General features: G+C 34.3%; 1 pseudogene; it reads right to left on the minus strand.

The window, feature by feature from the left end:
• Positions 1-761: 761 nt before the first annotated feature.
• LOC149556887 (putative methyltransferase At1g29790) overlaps positions 762-21,220 on the minus strand; it is a 28,671-nt pseudogene continuing 8,212 nt past the window's right edge.

A 21,220-nucleotide genomic window follows, 5' to 3' on the forward strand; every position in this document is an offset into this window, starting at 1 on the left:
ACATCCTGAAATATCTATAAAATTGTAGAGTTATCTATTAGAAGAATAAGAATATAAGTCTAGTAGAGTTCTCTTTATGCAAAACTATGTGACTTCAAAAATGAGTTATAGTGATATACCATATCATATGGCAGTCAAATGCATGCAAAAATCCAATCAAGCTTCCTCCAATTCCATAATAAGTGTGCGAAATCCAAACTTGAACCCAAACTTTTCTATATAGTAGGTAGACAGAAAACTTTATGGACCTTCTTTTTCTCTAGAATAACATAACATTAAAATGATTAATAATACATAACAATATCTTGAGATGTATGGAACTTTTTCTTTTTTTGTAGAATAATACAAAATGAAAATGGTTAATAATAAAGAATATTGTCTAGAACACAACTCTAACTATCAACATACATGAATGATGCACAATGAAGGCTCACAAATGTGATTAAAATGACTGTTGGTGATAATTTTAATCCTCAAAAAATAATTAGAATTGATAGATTACATATAATAGAAAGAAATGACTATGGTGCCAAGCTTAAAATTTGTAACTTTTTATCTTTTATGTTATATAATAATAATAATGTTGTTCTATTTAACATCAAACTTATTCTTGGATTATGCAAAATTACATGGTAATCTTTTTCACTTGTAAGTCAAGTTGTTGCAGAACTCGGCTAATAGATGTTTGACATAGACAGTAATTCATTTTCTTAAGTGCCCCACAAACTAAAATCTCTGTGTAGATGCCTTGAAAATAATAATCAATGCCCCACAATCAATTTCTCCATGACAACATAAATATAATTTTGTCCTTATCATCCCATCTATCCATCTTTTTCCAAACAACCCACTTGAGCTTATTGAATGCCAAATGTTCAATCATGGAAACATAAATCTCTAGGTGATGATCAAGATAGAAGAAATGAACTAGCCAAATAATCCCCTTGGCATCAAAACCCTTTAAATGTCACACATCATAATTTCCAACAACTTGGTAGGAATCTAGTTGCTTAGAACATGCATGAAATGAACAATGTCCAAGGTGTTACTAAAGAAGTGTGATCGATGATTAATGGTGATGTAAAACAACACACCAATTATAGAATAGATAAAATAATTGAAAGGGCCATAGAAATTCATGGAATTTATGACAATTTAGACAATCTTTTGATGCATTTGGACTGCAAATTTATTGGTGTTGCACCCAATATCGAGCCCAATTTTGATAGTATTCTTAATCAGAGAAATAATTTCAATAATGGAGAAATCAAGTGATTTGTCAGGGTCCAACCATCAAGTTTTCTTCCTCTACTATAGATTGAAACAATCTTTTCAATCCTTGATGTTGGGATCAGGTAAGCAGAGTCCTTGCAGGTGTAGGCAATCCAGATGATGGAAGAATTTGGGGGAGTTCTCCACATGCTTTCAAGAGATAGAAATGCCTCCTGGTAATTTGGGAAAACCTAGGGAAAATAAAAATGAAAAGGAAGGGGTTCGCATCCATGAAGCATGAGCTTCTAAGTGAGGATTGTGTTCTCTGAGTAGAGATCTTCATCTTTTCATTCCATATATTTTTCTTTGTCCTCCACCAGCACATAGGAGGCATGGATTGTGCTCGACCCCAAGCTCACATTGTGCCCTAAACATTGAAAATGAGGGAAAAAATAAGAACACCATTATTTTTTATTTTTTATCTAAAAAATGAAAGACCCTATCGTCATAAATTAACATTAAGATTATAATTTTATTTAACAATTTAATTAACATTATAAAATCTATAAAAATAATTCAATATTAAAGATATGTTTATTTTGATATTTTTAAAATAAATATATTAAAAGGATATACATAAATAAAATTTAAATTTAAATTTAATAAATATATATTAATTTTAATTTTTTAAAATAAATTTAATTAAAAGATTAAAAATTACTACTAAATAAATGATTTAATATAAAAAAGATATGTCTTTAAGTTGTCAAAAATATGTTAACATTTAATATTCACCTCCTAAAGTTCTTTGAAAAAATGTAGGGAAAAAAATATAAAAAATATTAGTATGAAAGTGAACATGTGAGGAGAATGCTTTTCATTGTAATTTGTTGGAAAATTAAAAAGTTATACATTTGGTGATAGGTGACATGAAGTACAAGGCATCATAATTTTGTACCATGCATGGGATGGGCATATAAATTGGCTAATGGGCTTATATCTAATGACTAATTTAAAAGGCAATTTCTTGTTTTTGTTTTTTTTTTGGACAGTAGTCCAAATGGAAGCCAAGTAGAGAATACATAAAATACCATACAAAGTGATGAAACTTGAGTAGAAAATCTTAAAATTCTTTTTTCTGTTATCTAAATTCATAAACAGAAACCACTTATATAAAATTCAAAGTAAAACTTCAAGCATCTTCTATGAGAATGAGCAAAGTTGGGTTGTAAAAATAGTTGAAATTTTTAATTTATTAAATAAATAAAAAATAGACATCTAGAAAAAGGAATGTGTTATTATGTTGGAATTAACAAAAGATCCAAATTTTGGATGGTAAAAGAAAACCTTGGTCATATCCAAATCAAATTTAACAAATGTTTTTGCAGGCCTTAATTTTTTCCTCATCCAAATTTTAAAGCCATAACATTCCTAAATTTCTTCTTCTAGATGAATCTATTGGAATCTCCAATCCATGAAAATGGTAGAAAACTTATCATATGAAATATATCTAGAGAAATCTAGGCTTTGTCAGTCTATAAAATCTATCAGAAAAGTGCCAATTTTGAGGGCTTTGCAATATATACATTAAAAAAATTTCCAATGATTAGAAAGACTCATCAAATTTTAATTTTTGCTTTAGTTTTTTACACTTTTTCTTCTCCTTATCTTGAACTCCAATCAATTCCCCTATGTTAAAAAACTAAAAAGTTTCTCTAAAACCAACACTAGTTGACTCTCTATTTTCTTAATGTTATTTTCAAAAAGTTTAAAAATAATTTATCTTTTGAATATTATAAATTTTATTGATAACAATAAAAATATATGATAGTATTTAAAATATATTTACATAGTAACTCTCTCCTTTTGAATGTTATTTTCATAAAGTATAAAATAACTTATCATTTAAATCATAAAATATTTATTCATAACAAATGAAGCATACACACACTCATGTAAGATTTGATCTTGTGACTTCTCTTTATACAAGCTGTCCATACTAGGTCAAACTAGAAAATGACAATTCAAAGTTGTGAGATGTGTATTTGAAAGAAGTGTGAAATTTCAGATAAAGAAAGAGACACCCAATCAACAACTTTAGTCACTAAAGTTTATAGCTTAACTAGTATTTGATAAGTTCTCATACTCTTTTACATATTTCTTTTTCAATATATATCATGTTGTATGTGTTCATTTCTAAATATAAATCAATGAAATGCTTGAAAATTATAGCTTATTTAGTGTTTTAAAGTGTTTTGGTATTTTATTGCATTTCTTTTGTAGTATAAATCATGAAAAATGTAGTGAATTGCCTAGATTTTATATTTATAGACACAAACCTTAGGAGAGCTATTGAGTTTTTGTCTATACATTATTATAAAGATCTCATTTTGGAAATCAAGGAGAATGAAGATGTTTTAGATAAATTATACATATTCTATGATCCTAGAAAGAAAAATCATAGAAAGAAGATACTTAAGATTCATTACTAAAAGTGTGTGTGTGTGTGTGTGTGTGTGTGTGTGTGTGTGTGTGTGTTTGTGTGTGTGAGAGAGAGAGAGAGAGAGAGAGAGAGAGAGAGAGAGAGAGAGAGAGAGTTTTAACAATCTAATAAAATATCCTTCCATTATATTTTTATGAGTTCCATATCCTACTAAAAATTCTTATAGGGAAGATACTTATCAAGCCCTGTGTATCAAATATACTCATGTTTCTCTAGACATTTTAAATTAATATTGGTACAAATTATTTAGTTATAGAAATGGAACATTTTTTGTAGTAAGATGAAATGTTGTATTATAACTAAAGAGCTTAGATAATTTTTTTAATTTATAAATAAAATTTGAGTCTATAAATAGATTTAAGGAGTTCATAGATATATTTTGAGGATTTTGAGAGTAGGTTGGGGAGATTTTGAGTTCACTTCTAGTTTAATATTAGTTGAGATAAAAAAATGAGGAAGTTAGTTGATAATGATGTATTGATAGGAAACAAACTCCATTACTGACCAATTAATATAAATAAATAAAAGAATGTATTAGTATGATAATTTGATCATTGATCACTTATTCAATCATGTGTTTGGGTTACTCATTATTAGTGACCAGTTGTTTAGTCATTTATTAAATCACTCATTTAATCATTTATTTAGTCACTTATACTTGTTTAACCTTGTGGTTTTATTTGATGACTTAACTAGTCATTTATTTAGAAACTTATACATGTAAATTGAAAAACATTACTAAAACTTGATTAGTTTTATTCACGTGACTAAAAGTTTTAGTTTTGTGACTAAAAGAAAGGTTTAGTCATGCAGTTATTTATTTTCCAAAAGTCTAGTAGTGTTGGGAGGATTATTGGGAAATATGAAATTGAGAGGGACGTGAATCAAGATCTTAAACTTTAACTCATAAAACCAAATTATTGAATTCACACCTAATTCATCTCATATCTTAGATCGAACATTAAAACCACGATGTTGAATAGTAAATGAAACACATCACATCATGAAAGATTCAACATATAATATAAATGATTCGGTAACCCAAAAACACTTTGATGTGAAGGTAAAAATGGGGTGGGGAAGAAACCCATAAATCTTCACCATTGCAACAATAAAGTTAACCTATTATGGTTACAATATTTGATCATAATATGTGATCTACTTTGTGAAGGGTCTACCTTGTTAAAATATTTAAGATTGTTAAGTCCTACTTACAATTAAGTAAGGACTCTGCTAGGAGGTTTACTTAAACCTATTAGGGTCACTCGGTTATGCGATTTTCCCTGATTCAAAATTGATTCAATACCTGATCCTCAGTTTTCTCTACAAGTTGATTTTGGATGTCCTTTGTCTATTGTTTGATCTGATCTCTGAATCTGATATCTCCTTTTAGTCCTTTACTGCTTCGATTGCCCTTGTTTGAACTAATTCTAGAGTTAACCTTTCTTGCTTTGTTCTATCCTTATTTTCTTCTTACACTTGTTTGTTTGTTCACACATGCACATTCTACTCTATTACTCACACACACACATATTGATTCTAGGGTTAGAGTCCTCCTTAAATAGATGTTTTGTGAAAGTTCTAGATCTTAATCGACAGTTTAAAATTCATCATCTTTTGTCATTTATTACTAATTTTCTGATTGGTTGATTTATATTCCTTGGGATCATTACCTTTTGTGATGACACACAATCCATTTCTACAAATATTAAATCCCATATGGAAGTTGGCTAGAATGGTTCACAAAATTGTTTGTACAATTACATACTTATGTGACAAAATTGAATTACTCGGTATCTAAATATCCTAACACTCGATCATCATTGTTATTCATACTAGCACTAGGGTTTTATATACATATGTTCTCTATTACTAAGCAAATATTATCTTCCTAATTTATTCAATCTCGACTAAAATAACTTGGCTTGCATATATGTTAGGATAAACCACGGACAGAAATAAAAACTATATGCAAATATAACCAATAACAAAAAATAATAGAACACACAGAAATAAACACAAGGCACCAAGATTTAACGTGGTTCACCCAATCCCTGGGCTACGTCCACCAAACAGCAAGTCCGATCTTATTACAATCCAGTAATTACAACCTGATTACAATCCGTAATCCCTTATAGCTCAATACCGCCGCAAGAACCAATTTCGTATCACCACATCTAAAAAATACCCAACCCTAAGCCCTTTTTATACAAGTGTTAAATCGCTTTAGGGTTAAATCGCTTTATGAAGTATGTATAGTACTTTCCTGATCAGTCACCACAATCTAACAATCTCCCACTTGGGGACTGATCAGGATCCACGCTAAACAACAATCTCCCACTTGGAGACTGATCCTGTAGCAATACAACTGCCGCATGGGGCTCCCACTGGATCAAACCACCCTGGACACTACTGTTCTTTTATTCACATTTAGTCTAAAAGACCAACTGAAGCTGAAGAGGAGTTCGGCTTCTCCCTTGTGACAACCTTTGTCAACATATCTACTGGATTTTCATTGGTATGTATCTTCTCCAGCTTTAACTGTCCATCCTCCAAAACTGACCGAATGAAATGGTACCGCAACTGTATGTGTTTGGTCTTAGAATGCAGAGCTGAATTCTTAGCAAGATGAATGGCACTCTGACTATCTGTGAAGAAATAATTATCCTTCTGAGGATGTCCCAATTCTTCCAAGAAGAACTAAAGCCATATCATCTCTTTGGCTGCCTCTGTAGCAGCAACATACTCTGCCTCTGTAGTGGAGAGAGCATTAATCTTCTGTAGCCTAGAAACCCAGCTCACGGCTGCCCCACCAACAGTAAAGACATAACCTATAGTACTCCGCCTGGTATCAATATCCCCAGCCAAATCTGAGTCAACATAGCCCTGTAAATCAGTAGTAGAGCCCCCAAAGTGTAAACACTTATTGGATGTTCCTCTCAAATATCTGAGAATCCACTTGACAACATTCCAATGCTCGAAACCTGGATGACTCATATACCTGCTAACGACTCCCACTGCATGTGCAATATCTGGCCTAGTGCATACCATAGCATACATCAAACTTCTTACAGCTGAAGCATAGGGTACCTTGGACATCTTATCCTCCTCTTCCTGTGTCTTGGGACACATCTCGTTAGTCAATTTCAAATGACCAGGTAAAGGTGTGCTGACAGCTTTAGCATTCTCCATAGAGAAACGTTGCAACACCTTCTCAACATAATCAGCTTGAGATAGCGTCAATGTTCTATTCTTCCTATCTCTGCAAATATTCATACCAAGGATTTGTTTTGCTGCCCCCAAATCCTTCATAGCAAATGCATGTGCTAACTGGCATTTTAGCCCCTTAATATGATGCATGTTAGACCCAGCTATAAGCATATCATCAACATATAGACATAAAATAATGTAGCTATCATCATCCAACCTCTTAAAATAAACACAGTAATCTGAATGACACCTGTTATATCCATGCTCATGCATAAAACTATCAAATTTCAAATACCATTGCCGAGGTGCTTGCTTCAGGCCATATAAACTTTTCTTCAATTTGCACACTAAGTTCTCCTTACCTTTGACCTCAAAACCCTGTGGCTGAGCCATATATATTTCTTCATCCAAATCACCATGAAGAAAGGCTGTTGTAACATCCATCTGCTCTAAATGCAAATCTTCAGTAGCCACAAGACTTAAAACAGTACGAATAGAAGTCATTTTAACAACAGGAGAAAATATCTCATCAAAATCAATTCCCTTTTTCTGTGCAAATCCTTTTACAACTAACCTGGCCTTAAATCTTTTCTTACCTCCTTCCTCTTCTTTCAACCTGTAAACCCATTTATTCTGTAAAGCCTTTTTACCTGTAGGCAACTTGCACAAATCCCATGTCTTATTTTTCAGCAAAGAGTCCATTTCATCTTTCATTGCAGACTCCCACTGAATCTTAGTATCCACCTGCACAGCTTCATCATAACTTTCAGGTTCACCAGCATCAGTAAGTAAAATAGAATACAAAGAGGGAGAAAACCTTTGTGGAGGTCTAATTGGCCTTGTTGACCGTCTAACATTCACTGGTGTGTGTGGTATTTGTTGTTGCAATTGTTGCACATCATGAGGAATGGCTGGAACATCAGCTTTTGGAGTATCATCCAGCACTACATAATCATCTTCTTTCTTCTCATGTTGCTGAAACAGATCTTTGTACAACACTTTTTCATTGAATATGACATCCCGACTTCTTATAATTTTATGATTTTCAAAATCCCAAAGCCTATAGCCAAATTCATTAATGCCATATCCAACAAAGACACATTTCTTTGATTTAGCTTCTAGCTTGGTTCTATTTTCAGAGTCTAATGAGCAAAAGCTTCACAACCGAAGGTCTTGAGAAAAGAATAACTCACCTTCTTACCAGTCCATGCTTCCTCTGGAATACCACAGCCCAAAGGAGTAGAGGTACCTCTATTAATCAAATATACTGCAGTATTGACAACCTCTACCCACATGTGTAAGGGCAACCCAACATGCAACCTCATGCTCCTTGCGCGCTCCATTATAGTCCTGTTCATGCATTCAGCCACTCCATTTTCCTGTGGAGTCCTTGGAACAATTTTTTTTCTATGAATACCATTAGTGGAGAAATAATCTTCAAATTCATGACTGCAATACTCACCACCATTATCAGATCTGAGACATTTTAATTTCTTAAAAGTTTGAAATACATCAGATTTCTGTCTAAGGAAATAAACCCATACTTTTCTAGTTGCATCATCAATAAATGTAACATAATAATGGGAGCCACCAAGGGAAGATACCTGAGCCGGTCCCCATACATCTGTATGCACAAGCTCTAATTTCTCCTTTTTGTTTTCCTTCCCTGTCTTTACAAAACTCACTCTCTTTTGTTTTCCATACACACAACTTTCACAGAAATCCATATTCACACATTTTAGACCTGGTAAAACTTTCCTTGAATGAAGTACTTTCATACCTTTCTCACTCATGTGCCCAAGTCTATTGTGCCACAACGCTGTATCAGAATCTACAGCAGCTATTTGTTCTCCCTGCTCAACTGCAGTAATTGTTCCTGAATATTCATTTTTCTCTGAAACAATCAAAGTAGAAGGATTAATATGACCTGTACAAAGATATAAGGTGCCTACTTTCACACCTTTTGCTACTACAAGGGAACCTTTTGAAACCTTCCAATTTTTATCATTAAAAGTAATTACACAACCCTCATCACCGAGTTGCCCTGCTGAAATTAAATTCCTACTCAGCTTTGGAACATGTCTTACCTCATGTAGTAGCCAATGATTCCCATTCTGCAACTTAATCTTAATTTTTCCCTTTCCAACAATCTGACAAGGTTCATTATCCCCCAAATAAACAAGCCCAAAATCCCCTTGGACATAATCAATGAAATAACCTCTGTGAGGTGTAGCATGAAAAGAAGCACCAGAATCTAAAACCCATGAATCATCAACACTCTCTAAAGACAGAAGCAAAGCATCCTCTTTGGATTTATTACTTACCACATTTGCCTCTTTGTCTCCATCTGATTTATCTCCTTCATTTTTCTTTCGAGTCCAACAATCTTTCTTTTTGTGCCCTGGTTTCCCACAGTACCAGCAATCATTTGGTCCTCTCGATTGAGACCTCCTCCCCTTTGACTTTCCTCTTGATTTCCCACAATTTCCAGAGTTACTTCCTCTTTCAGTCATTTTTCCCCTGCTTTGTGCATTTAAAGCACTTCTTGATGTAGATCCACCTGAGGATTTTCTACGAGTTTCCTCACTTAAAATAACACCGATCACATCATCATATTTTAGGGTACTTGATCCAGGAACAGAATTACTCACCACCATTACCAAGCCATTCCAGATTTCAGGCAAAGAACACAAAATCAAGAGAGCCCTAATTTCTTCATCAAAATTGATACCCATAGAAGATAATTGACTAGTAATAGTATTAAACTCATTTAAATGATCTGCAACAGATCCACCTTCTGCCATTTTCATATTAAATAAACGCTTCATGAGAAATACCTTATTTGAAGCGGAGGGCTTTTCATACAGTGTCGCTAGGGTTTTCATCAAATCTTCTGTCGTCTTTGCTTTTGTAATATTAAATGCCACCGATGGTGCCAAGCATAACCGAATGCTTCCGAGTGCCTTTCTATCCAAAAGATCCCATTCAGCCTCTGACATAGTTCCCTGATTCTTGGCTTTTCCTTCCAACGGCTTCCATAAATCCTTCTAATATAAATAGTCTTCCATTTGCATCTTCCATAACTGGAAGTTCTGCCCATTAAACCTATCAACCCTCAGCTTACCATCATCTGCCATTGCTCCCACTCAACCGTGAGACTCTCACTAAACCGTGAGACTTTCCTGCAGAGGATAACTGAAAAAATAACTAGGCTCTGATACCACTTGTTAGGATAAACCACGGACAGAAATAAAAACTATATGCAAATATAACCAATAACAAAAAATAATAGAACACACAGAAATAAACACAAGGCACCAAGATTTAATGTGGTTCACCCAATCCCTGGGCTACGTCCACCAAACAGCAAGTCCGATCTTATTACAATCCAGCAACTTGATTACAATCCGTAATCCCTTACAGCTCAATACCGCCGCAAGAACCAATTTCGTATCACCACATCTAAAAAATACCCAACCCTAAGCCCTTTTTATACAAGTGTTAAACCGCTTTAGGGTTATAACATGTCGGCCATAATATGTTGGCTACCATGTCGGCTACTTCCAAAATTTTTTTTATGAAGTATGTACAGTACTTTCCTGATCAGTCACCACAATCTAACAATCTCCCACTTGGGGACTGATCAGGCTCCACACTAAACAACAATATATGCTAAGTCTAAAGTGGGGCGCTTGGCAATCACTTACTTGCTTGATACAAAATAAACAAGTCCTTTGTTATGCTTAGGCTTTACTAAATGAATTGGTCACAATAATGACTGTTCATCCTTGCTTAGTAAATAACTAAGTGTTTGGGCACTAACAGACAACATAGGCTTAGAGATCAATAGTTGCAAGTGAAAAATCATGAGAAATTCTTTTGCATTTGCATGTAACTCAAGGTGTTCTCATCAATGCCAAAGAGGGAGATTGTTAGAAACTACAATTGGAATAATTATTTTGTTTTCATTGATGTCAAACCTTACTGGTAAGATTTTTTCTAACAATATAGAGTGCCATATCAGTTGATTGATGAAGAAGATTTGAAAAGAAGAGATAGCAAGGTAAGCTTGTCAAGTTGTTGAGTAAAGAGGAGTAAGTATGATGGAATTATAAAAAACACTTGATCAATTAGTATCTAGAAAGATAATGTGTTATTTGATCATAATATGAAGTGGAGAAGACAATTGAGTTGATGTGTATAATATAAGACAAGAAGGTGAGTAAAATACTAAGCATGATCGAGTAATAGTTTCACTAGATCAATGAAGCAAAAGATTAAGGAACTTAAGAGATAATTGAGAAAATGATATCAATTAAGTGATAGTTATGACCAAAAAATATGAATGAGAAAATGAAATATTGACTGAGTGTAGTGAAGACCGAGTGAGAGAGAATAGTAGAGATCGAATTGCCTAGTGATTATTGTTCGCCAAAAGTGCCTTCCCATGAAGGATGATTTAAAAATATTTAAACCCACCCAGCAATCAAAAAATTCAATTTTATATTATAATTTAAATCCTAGAGCCATGACAAGATGGTATGGTCCCAATTTTACGATAGCTCATGTATCAGAGGATTGTCAGGAAAATCAAGCAGTGATAAGATGTTGTGAGGCTCCTATTGGTCAAGTGGTTGGGTTTTTGGGACATCATAGATAGTCAAGAGATCATAAGCCAAAGAAGGGTCTTGCCCAATGTTATGAAACTAAGCGATCCTAAGATCATAGGAGCTATGAGGATGTGTTTTGATGCCATGAGGGTCAATGATCATAGAATTGCAGGTTTAACTTCCTATATTATCAATGCTATGAATGGGAAGTTGGTCATATGATATTAGAACTATAAATTTGTAAGCACAAATAATGATGCCTCCCAAGGTCATGAAAAAATATAGTCAAACTGTGATCATAGGATCACAAGGGTTATTGCCATGGCTATTGATATCATGATGGACTATGATTGTAAGATCATAAAGGTCAAATCAACCATGTCATAACATTGCAAGGAAAGAATAATAGTACCACAACCTTATGCCAGGGGTGTTAAGGGTCACCTTTCTATTGTGAGATCATAAGATCTTGTTGTTGTTGAAGGATCGTAAAAAGAATGAAGGATGGGCTTGATGCTATGAGTTATTGGCTATCGTAGGATCATAGAAGTTAGGATTATGAATGAAGGTGATATAAATGGTTTTGATCATTGTTGATGCTCATAGGATCATGAGTTCAGTGTTGACCAAAACATATAAAGAATTTCACCCACCAAGTTGGACAAAGAGGAACTCCCAACTAATCAAGTAGTAGGAAAGGTATAGAGCGATAGTTGAATAGGTTGACCTATGCTTTCCATTTGATTTAGCAAGTTGATGATAGGGGAAGTAGCTTTTTGATGATAGATCCAATGTTTTTGATCTCCTGCAACTACTTTCATTGTTCACCAGGCTTGATAAATGCAAAAGAACACTCCATTGTCATCGATTGATCCATCTACTCAGCCAGAAGGTTGATGGTCATCAGTATTGCCCTCTCAGAGATTTTTTGGTAGATAAGTGATCTTCTCACATCTAGATTTGCATTGTGATAAGATCTTTTCTAGTTTTACAGTAATTATTCTCTATAAAGTTGAATGTAGTGGTTAAATTTTATCTTAGGGTGGAAGCTATTTGAGTTACGCTTACAATATAAAGGTAGATGTTGTACTCTTTCTTAGGGTTGGATCTTTTCTATTTCTTTGGTATTTCCTTGGCATGCTACTATAAATTCCCTCTTTACCTCTAAATTATATGACATGTTGTCTTATCTCTTTTAGCCACTGATATATTGTACAAGCTTTGTCTACATCTCTTCGATATACTATGGATATCTATAATCTACATTTATGTATCTCTTTTGTCCTATGAATGATAAGAAGTGAAGAATTTTTCCTTATGTCACTCATTTGGTTGTTTGATCTATATGTAGCTAATAGATTAAAGCAAGTCAGAACCCATATGTCTTTGGATTGTCATGATAATTATACTATGCATGTATTGGTAGAGATTGGTTTGAACACCTTATTTTGATGCACCACCTCCTTAGAATAGATTAGGTAGTTAATTTCATGTATTCCTTCTCCTTTTTCTTTTCAAGAATAATTTAAGTGCATCCTGATAGTAGAGGAAGTCAGTTTTCTTCTGAGACTCAACCTCATAGTTCAAGCCCCACATATTGGAGGTTGTTTCCATGTTTCACAAGGTTTTTCTTAGGTAAAAATGTCGAACAAGGGTGCAAGATTTTTTAACAACAAGTTTTTGGCACGCCCAGTGGGACCATATATTAAAACATTTAAAGTTCACTGGCTTCAAAGAAAGATTCCATTTTCATGCTATGGAGTTAGTATTTCCTTCAGTATAAATCCTTCAAGAGGCTCATTCTTCAAAGGTACTTGTCAACTCCAAGCTTCAAACACAATCTAGTTTTAGACTAAATTTGTTGTAACTCATACCCAAGACACACACAAGGGCACCTTCTAGAGGTAATTTCCAATACCAAGAGCTTTCTTTTTCTAACCTAAGAAGAAAGGACATGGTATCTCTATCACCAGTTAGGAGTGCAACAGTAACACATATCCCTACAATATCCATTTCCACTCCTCTTGTTGTTGGGTCTCAATCTAGAATACCTTCTACTCATATTAATAGATCACATGTTTACATGGCTAGATCTCATGCTTTCACCACCTTTAATGGTGGAAGTCCCTTTCTATTAGCCTAAAGGCACAACATACTAGTATCAACTCTTAAAAGTATACCTAAGTTTATTGGAAAAAATTCCATCTCCCTTGTTGAGCATATTCAAGAGGTGTCTAACATTTGCAATATTCATAGAATCACTAAGGATGATGTAGCAATTAGACTTCTAGCTTCATCCTTGAAAGAGAAAGTGCTAGAATGGTATAGAGGTTTGCCTCATAACTCTATTGCTGATTGGGATGGGTTAGGGGAAGCCCTATGCAAGCATTTTGAAGACAAATGTGATCATCTATCACTTTTAGAACATCTAACAACAATCAAGAGGGCACCCCATGAAACTAGTTTTGATTATATATTTCATAAGACATAGGATAGAATATCTACTGTAGTGAAGCCTTCTATTGGTAATGCATTCTTGTATTACCTCAAAGCCTTCAACATTGATATTACCTGCTACTCTACAATATATGGAAGGGGACACTCTACCAAATGCTTATGAGGTTTCCAAAAGAGTGGAAAATATTTTGACATAGGGAGGGAAGTTAGCTCCAAGGCCCCCAATGCCTTTCATCCTTGACATACCTATTGAGGTTTCACAATGCACACCCCATTTCTTGGACCTCTTAGTAATTTTGTTTTGTTTCCTAGACCTCTAGTCTAGGGCCTAGGTTATTTTGGTAACTCCACCTAAAATCTATGTCAAGCCCTATTCCTCTAACTCAAAAACCTAGAGGTTAGATCTGAAGAATTTGAGTGTTAAAGGGTGATTTTTAGTGCAAAAAAACTAGCTTATTGGGGGAAAATTATCTATTCTCACTAGTGTTGACCCAATTTTTTTAGTTTGAGTCCTAAGGAGTCCTCATTTGGGTCTTTTAACATGAGCTAATTAATGTTTGCTTCTCTGTGTAGATAAAAATGTGTCCTTAATTTTTCAGGGTCATAACTTTTGACCTAGAGGTTAGAATTCAAAACTATTTACACTAGTGGAAAGAAGAACAAAAAAATCTAATTTTAGCACCTACCCAATTTTAGGGACTGATGAAAGTTTCAACTTGAAATTTTGAGCTAGAGACCTCTAAAAAAGCTAGTTAAAAAGACCTAGAAAATCTTGTTAAAAATATATGGAAAAGTTTCAAACATTTGATCATTCTGGATAATCTGGATCACTTGGTCTTTGAATTAGAAGGATTAGGCAGTTGGAGAGAAGAAAAAATCAAAGATACAGAGGTTAGACACATGAGCTAGAATAGTTTCATCATCTTATGAAAAAATTAATGACAAAATTCAACACAGGTGCCTTGGAATTTCAAGTAGATGAAGCAACATAAGTGGCACTAGAAGAAGGGCCCCTTAACATTCAAAATAGAAGAAAACAACTTGCAATTTAAAAATTCTACATTTTTTTACAAGTTCAAAATTTTTTTTGAGCTTCCGAGGTGTGCTTCTTATGAAAGTGTTCAGCTATAAAGATGGTATAAATCATCAAAAAGGGGAAAATTAAGTACATAAAAAGTGATCCCAGACCTCATCTAAGAAAAACCTAGAAACCATTTTCAAAACAGAGAACTTCAATTTTTTGGTGAATTGAGCTTCCAAGCTTCTGAGCTTTCGAGGTGCACTTCTTATGGAAATGTTTGGCTATAAAGAGGGTATAAATCATCAAAAGGGGAAAATTAAGTAGACAAAAAGTGATTCTAGACCTCATTGGAGAAAAACCCAAAAAACATTTTCAAAATTGAGAACTTTGATTTTTTAGCGAATTGAGCTTCTAAGGTGCGCAAGTGTGCTAGGTGCACTAGGTTCACTACTTCAAAGGTACGCTGGAATTTTTTGAAGAATTTAGAGGTTCACCAAGAGTTAACTGCTAGTTCCAAATTTAGAGTTTTCCATGCATTGAAAATGTATTCTAATGGTACTTTAACTCCTACAAACATCCAAAGAAGGTTGAGCTTCTATTTTTGGCACCCCCAAAGACTCCTACATCATCTAATGGCTTTCTTCTTCTTATTTTCTCATGATTTTTTTTTTAAAGACATGTAAAGGCTCATGCATCCATTAAATGATATAAATAAGGATGGAGTCCTACTTGGCACCTATTAGAGAGTCAGTTTGTACATAAATAGATTTGTTTTATTAGTTTAGAAGCATATATTTGCATAAAGAGATCTCTCACTCTCAACACAAATTGAGGAGATGATTTCCTATAAATTTAGGAATGTAATATGTATTCTAGGCCACCATTATTTTGATGCAATACTATATGCTATTGGTGCTTGCATTTAGAGTGTAGTGATTCTTGCCTAAGTGTGTTATATTTTGTGAATGTGTGTTCATGAAGTGTAATTGAGTCAATAGTTATATTGCATTATTCTGGTTGTGTGATCTTTTAATTCTAGGGTTGTGCTATAGGTGTACAAATTCTATTGACGTACTTAGTTCTAGAAGAGATCGCCGTATTGTTCATACATAGCTTTTTCTCTTGCATGATTGCACGTTTCATGGGCTTGCAATTTGATGAAAAGTGAAACATCTTATGGTTACTGAATTCCCATCGATGATTGCATCAATGGAATTAACAAAGCTTGGCTCCTATTTTCATTGGTTACCCACTGATCTTTTCAAAGGCTTAACTCACAGATGTGTTGTTTCTATGGCTTATGTCTATTAGGATTTTACTTCCATGTTATTTACTTAAACTTCTTGTTACCCTATCTTTGTTATTTTCTTTTACAAACACTTGGTTAATTTAGGAATTCATATAGTTGCATTGTTAGATTGTATTCATTAAAAATAGAAAAATATAAATATATATTTCTTTTTGTGTGTTTTATTCTTTTGAAATAGCAATAAGATTCTATATCTTATCCAAATTTTTCGAACCAACAAAGGCCACCTTGTAAAAAAATACATTTATCTTCAATTGAGTGGATTCTAGTAGGTCACAAAATCACTTGAAACCTTGGAGTTGATCCTGTAATCACCTAAAAATGGTCATCTAGACTATTAGCCCCCTTCTCAGCATTTTGGCTAAATTAATTTAATCATTTACCTAGACCAAATTGCTAATAATCAATTTATTTGATTATAACCTATAGTTTGACTATGCTATCCTAAGTTCATTATTTGATTAAAAGAACATGTCCCCTTTTAATTAAATAAAAGACCCCATTCTTCTAACCCACTTAAAGTGCACACATAAAGTCTTTTTTCTATTTTGCAATTAAAAGAAAAGGCTTTGTGACTTTTGTCTTATATGACAAGTCAACTTATATTCTATTGGTTGATTTGTGTGTGCACATGGATCACTCCTCTTTTCAAATTCCACCGTTGATCATCCACCATCTTCATCTTGATCTCTACCGTCCATACATCTTTAAAAGGGAGAGAGCTTTCCCCCTCAATCCATCGATCTTTTGAACATTGTTATGCTGCAGGTTTTCTAACAGGTTTCTTTGGAGCTTTGTGGAGAACTTCTATTTCTTGTCTACATTCTCTCATACCATAGCATCTTAGCTTAGCTTTCATTTTTACATGTAGCTTAATCTCACATAGCTTAATAATGGTATTGTAACACTCTCATTCATATTCTAGCATAGCTGCATTTTGCATTCTCATTCTAGCTTAATCTTCATTTGCATTGCATTCTTGAGGAACTCCTTGAGACATTTGCATTCTTGCATCTTGTCTTTGGAACCTCCCATTGCATGGTTTACTAGCAAGAAGAGTATCTCTAAGGCTCATCTGAGAGCCTTCTTATTCTTGAAATATACTCTCTTGCACTCCATGGATAGGGAGCTCTAAGCTGGCATCCAAGCATTCCAAACTCATGGAATCATTTGGATAGAAGGGTTTAGAGTGGGACACTTTCGAGTGTACATTTTTGGCGCCCACCGTGGGGCTTGAATCAAGTTCTAGCTCCATTTGCTTTCATTTTTTATCTCTGGTTTTTTATAGTAGCATATTGGATCTAATCAAATGCTTTTGTAGAATTATCACTTTGGTTTTAAGGCCAACCCATAAGTAAATTGGTTTGAAGGCCAAAAACTTAGTTGGTTTAAAGATTTGATCATATCTTTTAAACCGCTTAGAGTTTGGTTCTGAAATTTTTTTTTCAGGTTGGGTATATGCTCAAAATGTCTTAGTCCGATTTTCAAAGCATTTTGACATGATTTTCGGAAGTTATGATTTTTTCTTTATTTTTTATAAAAAGCCATTTTTGATCGCAAATCAGCGCATTTTTTAGAAAAACTTACATTTTCAGAAAGCTTTTTGAATTCTAATGGGGGTTCTTTCTTTGTGTTTTGAATTTTGAGATCGTATTAAGGATCAAAAACTCGATTTGATAAATTTGGCCTGTTTTAACAAAATCAATCTCTAGGGAGCAAATGAAGAGATTTTTTAAAATTTCTTGCATTTTTGGAAAGCTCTCTGATTTTTAATAGGGGTCTCTTCTTTTTATTTTCATTTTTGGATACGAAATCATAGCAAAAAAGTCCAATCTTGTTGACTAGGTCAAAACCAAAGAGTAAAAATGAAAGCATTTGTGATTAACTTGCACTTTCTTTGCATGTACTTGGTTGGAAGATAAATTAGATTTTTGAAGCAACTCACAACTTTTTATTGCAGATTTTTATGTTATTTCATACTAACTTTTGTTGCTAACAAGTTGTGATTTCAGGTTGCCATCCTTATGAAAAAAATAAAATTGAAACATTGCATAAAAAGAACGCATGTCAAAGCTTCAAATGTGCAAGGGCTACTAACATTGTTTGTAGGGCTGCCCAATGCATAAAAATCCAATTTTTCTTGTTCTTTACTTTTACATGTGCGGCATATACTAGTTGTTTATTTTTAGGCACATTAAAACTTACAATTGGGATCTTTTGGTGATAGGAGAGTATGCTCTTCACCCTTGTGGTGAATCAGAAATCTTGACTTACCATTTGATTTCAAGATTAAGAGGCAACTGAACATTTTTGGCATGTTTGGGAGAAAATTATTGGAATAGGAGATTATGCTCTTCACCCTCGTGGTGAATCAGAAATCTTGACTTCCAAAAGTTGATCCACTCTTTGTGTAGTTTAGAATCCTTTAGAGGGCCTGCTCTCGGACAACCTGAGAGGAACGACCCAAGTGGGAACAAGCCGATTACCTGGCTCTTCCAACCCACTATAAACTCAAGGCTATCAAGGACACAAAACCTTGGTAGACGTAGTGTTTATCTTCGTCTAGTGTGATCGCTTATGGGATTTCGACCATAAGGAGATCACTAGGCAAGAATGCTTAAGGTACTCTTGTGATCGCGAGATCGGTTACTCATCGCAAGGTGAGGTGTCCCGTAATTGGGAGCAAGAGGAACACTATGAACGGAAGCCCTATCTAAACACCCTAAGTTAGTAACTACCCTTTTTAGCCACTCAACTTCTTGGTGCAAGGATTGATCCTAGTGGACTACCCGGATCACCCCAAGATTTACACTCACCATATGTGTTCCCTTGGTTATGCTTATAGCATTTCCATGACAAAGCCAATATCTCTTGTGGGCAACCACTTGGTGTGAGGCGAAGGAGCATCAAGCGTGGGCTAAGTTGTTGAGTAATGAACCATGACTTCTAGGTAGATATTGCTTGATGTGTTCTCGAATGTGCTATACCTATGAAAATCTTTTGAACATACACATGACAATAATTCTACGGCTTTCTTTTAAGACCTCACATATGCTTGTATCATGCAAGGTTGCTTTGTCCCTTGCTTGATTGTTTGAAGACTACTCCATGTGTCACTATCTTGCTTGGAAAGAAATTGCTTTTGAACATCAAACTTGCTATGCTATCAGCTATTGTCAAACTTTGTCAACCAAGTCAAAGCATCAAGTCTTAACATTTTTCTTGTGTTGCTTGCTAAGAGGAGTCTCATCATTTGAATTTTACTTTCTATGTCTCTAGTTCTTGAACATGCTTAAAGTGGCTCTTTGTTCTTAGTGCTCATGGTCTTCCTATCTTCATGGTCTATGTTTTCTTGCTAGTTATCCTTTTGCTAAAATGGTTACCTTGATTTCTGACTACACTCTTGGGTTGGAGAGTTGTTCACTTGTCACCCCGCTTGCTCTATCTATTTGGCTATTTGGGCATCTTGCCTAGCTATTGACTTGAGTCATTCATGTCGTAAGTTTCTTGGACATATTGTTTGACAAGTCACTTTAATCTCTCTCTACTATCTTGGCAAGTAAACACTCTACCTCCTATAGTTTCAACATCAAGTTATCTTCTAAGCTCTTTTATGCTTGACTTTGCATCTAAAACTATGGGATCTAAACCTTGTGCTACCAAAGTTCAACAAAATCTAGATGATCATGATATTCTCCATGTCAGTAAAGAGTTTCAAGATCTATATGCACAATACAAAGAACTAGAAGAGACAAATGATCTTTCTTACCTTCATCTCTCTAAACGCATGACAGAAATGAAGTTTAAACTTGAGAAAAGGTTAGAGGAGAAGATTGCATCACTACATGAATCTTCCTTAAGGTCTTTACATGCATGTGAGTCACCTTCTTTGAGGTCATCCTCTTCTTCTAGGTCTACATACTCTACTTCAAGACATCAAATGTCTTCATCTTCTAGATCTAAAGACCTCTTTAGAGGACAAGCAAGTGATACCTACTTTGAGCCTATTCCAAAATTTCATGATGGACCTATCTTTGACCAAGATAATGATGAAGACATGGATGCATACCATTCACATGAGAAACAACAAAAGGACTCTAGACATAATTTTGATAGAACTTTTGCTCCCTTGGAAGATTCTTATGATGACACTTTGCAAAAACTTCTTGGCAATAAGATCATCATGTTACTGAAGTCTAGCTCATATGGAAACCCATTCTTGGATATCTATTGTGCTTATCATCAACATAATGAGCATAGTACTTCAGATTGCATTGAGCTAAAACATAAAATCCAAGATCTTATTGATAATGGAATTATTGGAACCTCTAGTGTCTCATGTGTTGAGGATACTTCTCTTGAGCAAGATTATGTTGATGAACCTATGTCTAGTAGTGGCTCCATTACATCTTCCACTTCTTCGAACATTCATGCATCTCCTAACATTTCAAAGCTTTTCAACATGCCTCCATCAAATAAAGAACCTAATGCTTTCCACATTGACTGTGTGTATCCTCAAGGGCTACCTCTAAAAGAAACTCAAGCTAGCCTTCACTTGGCTGCAAACCTTTTCCATGCTACTAATCCTAAACATCCTCAACCTTCATGCACTACTATGTCTAATCCAAGCACTACTCCATTCACTCTTTATTCTCCCTTGTCCTTAGAAGTGGCTCCATGTCAAGAAGACTCTCAAAAAGAAAAAGCTATAAATGTCAAGAAAGATCAAGATCAAGCACCCTTTCATCTCTTTCAAGATTTTTCCCCTCCATATTCTATATCTTGTCCACCTCCTAAGTATGATGAAGATACCACTTCCATCATCTCCCTCGAGCTTACTGAAAATTATGAGAAAAGTTCTCTTCATATGCTATCCAAAGCTACTTGTCAAGATCAAA

Source organism: Cupressus sempervirens, chromosome 5 (assembly GCF_028749045.1).
Source record: "Cupressus sempervirens isolate cs-2001-9-10 chromosome 5, ASM2874904v1, whole genome shotgun sequence".
NCBI lineage: Eukaryota > Viridiplantae > Streptophyta > Pinopsida > Cupressales > Cupressaceae > Cupressus > Cupressus sempervirens.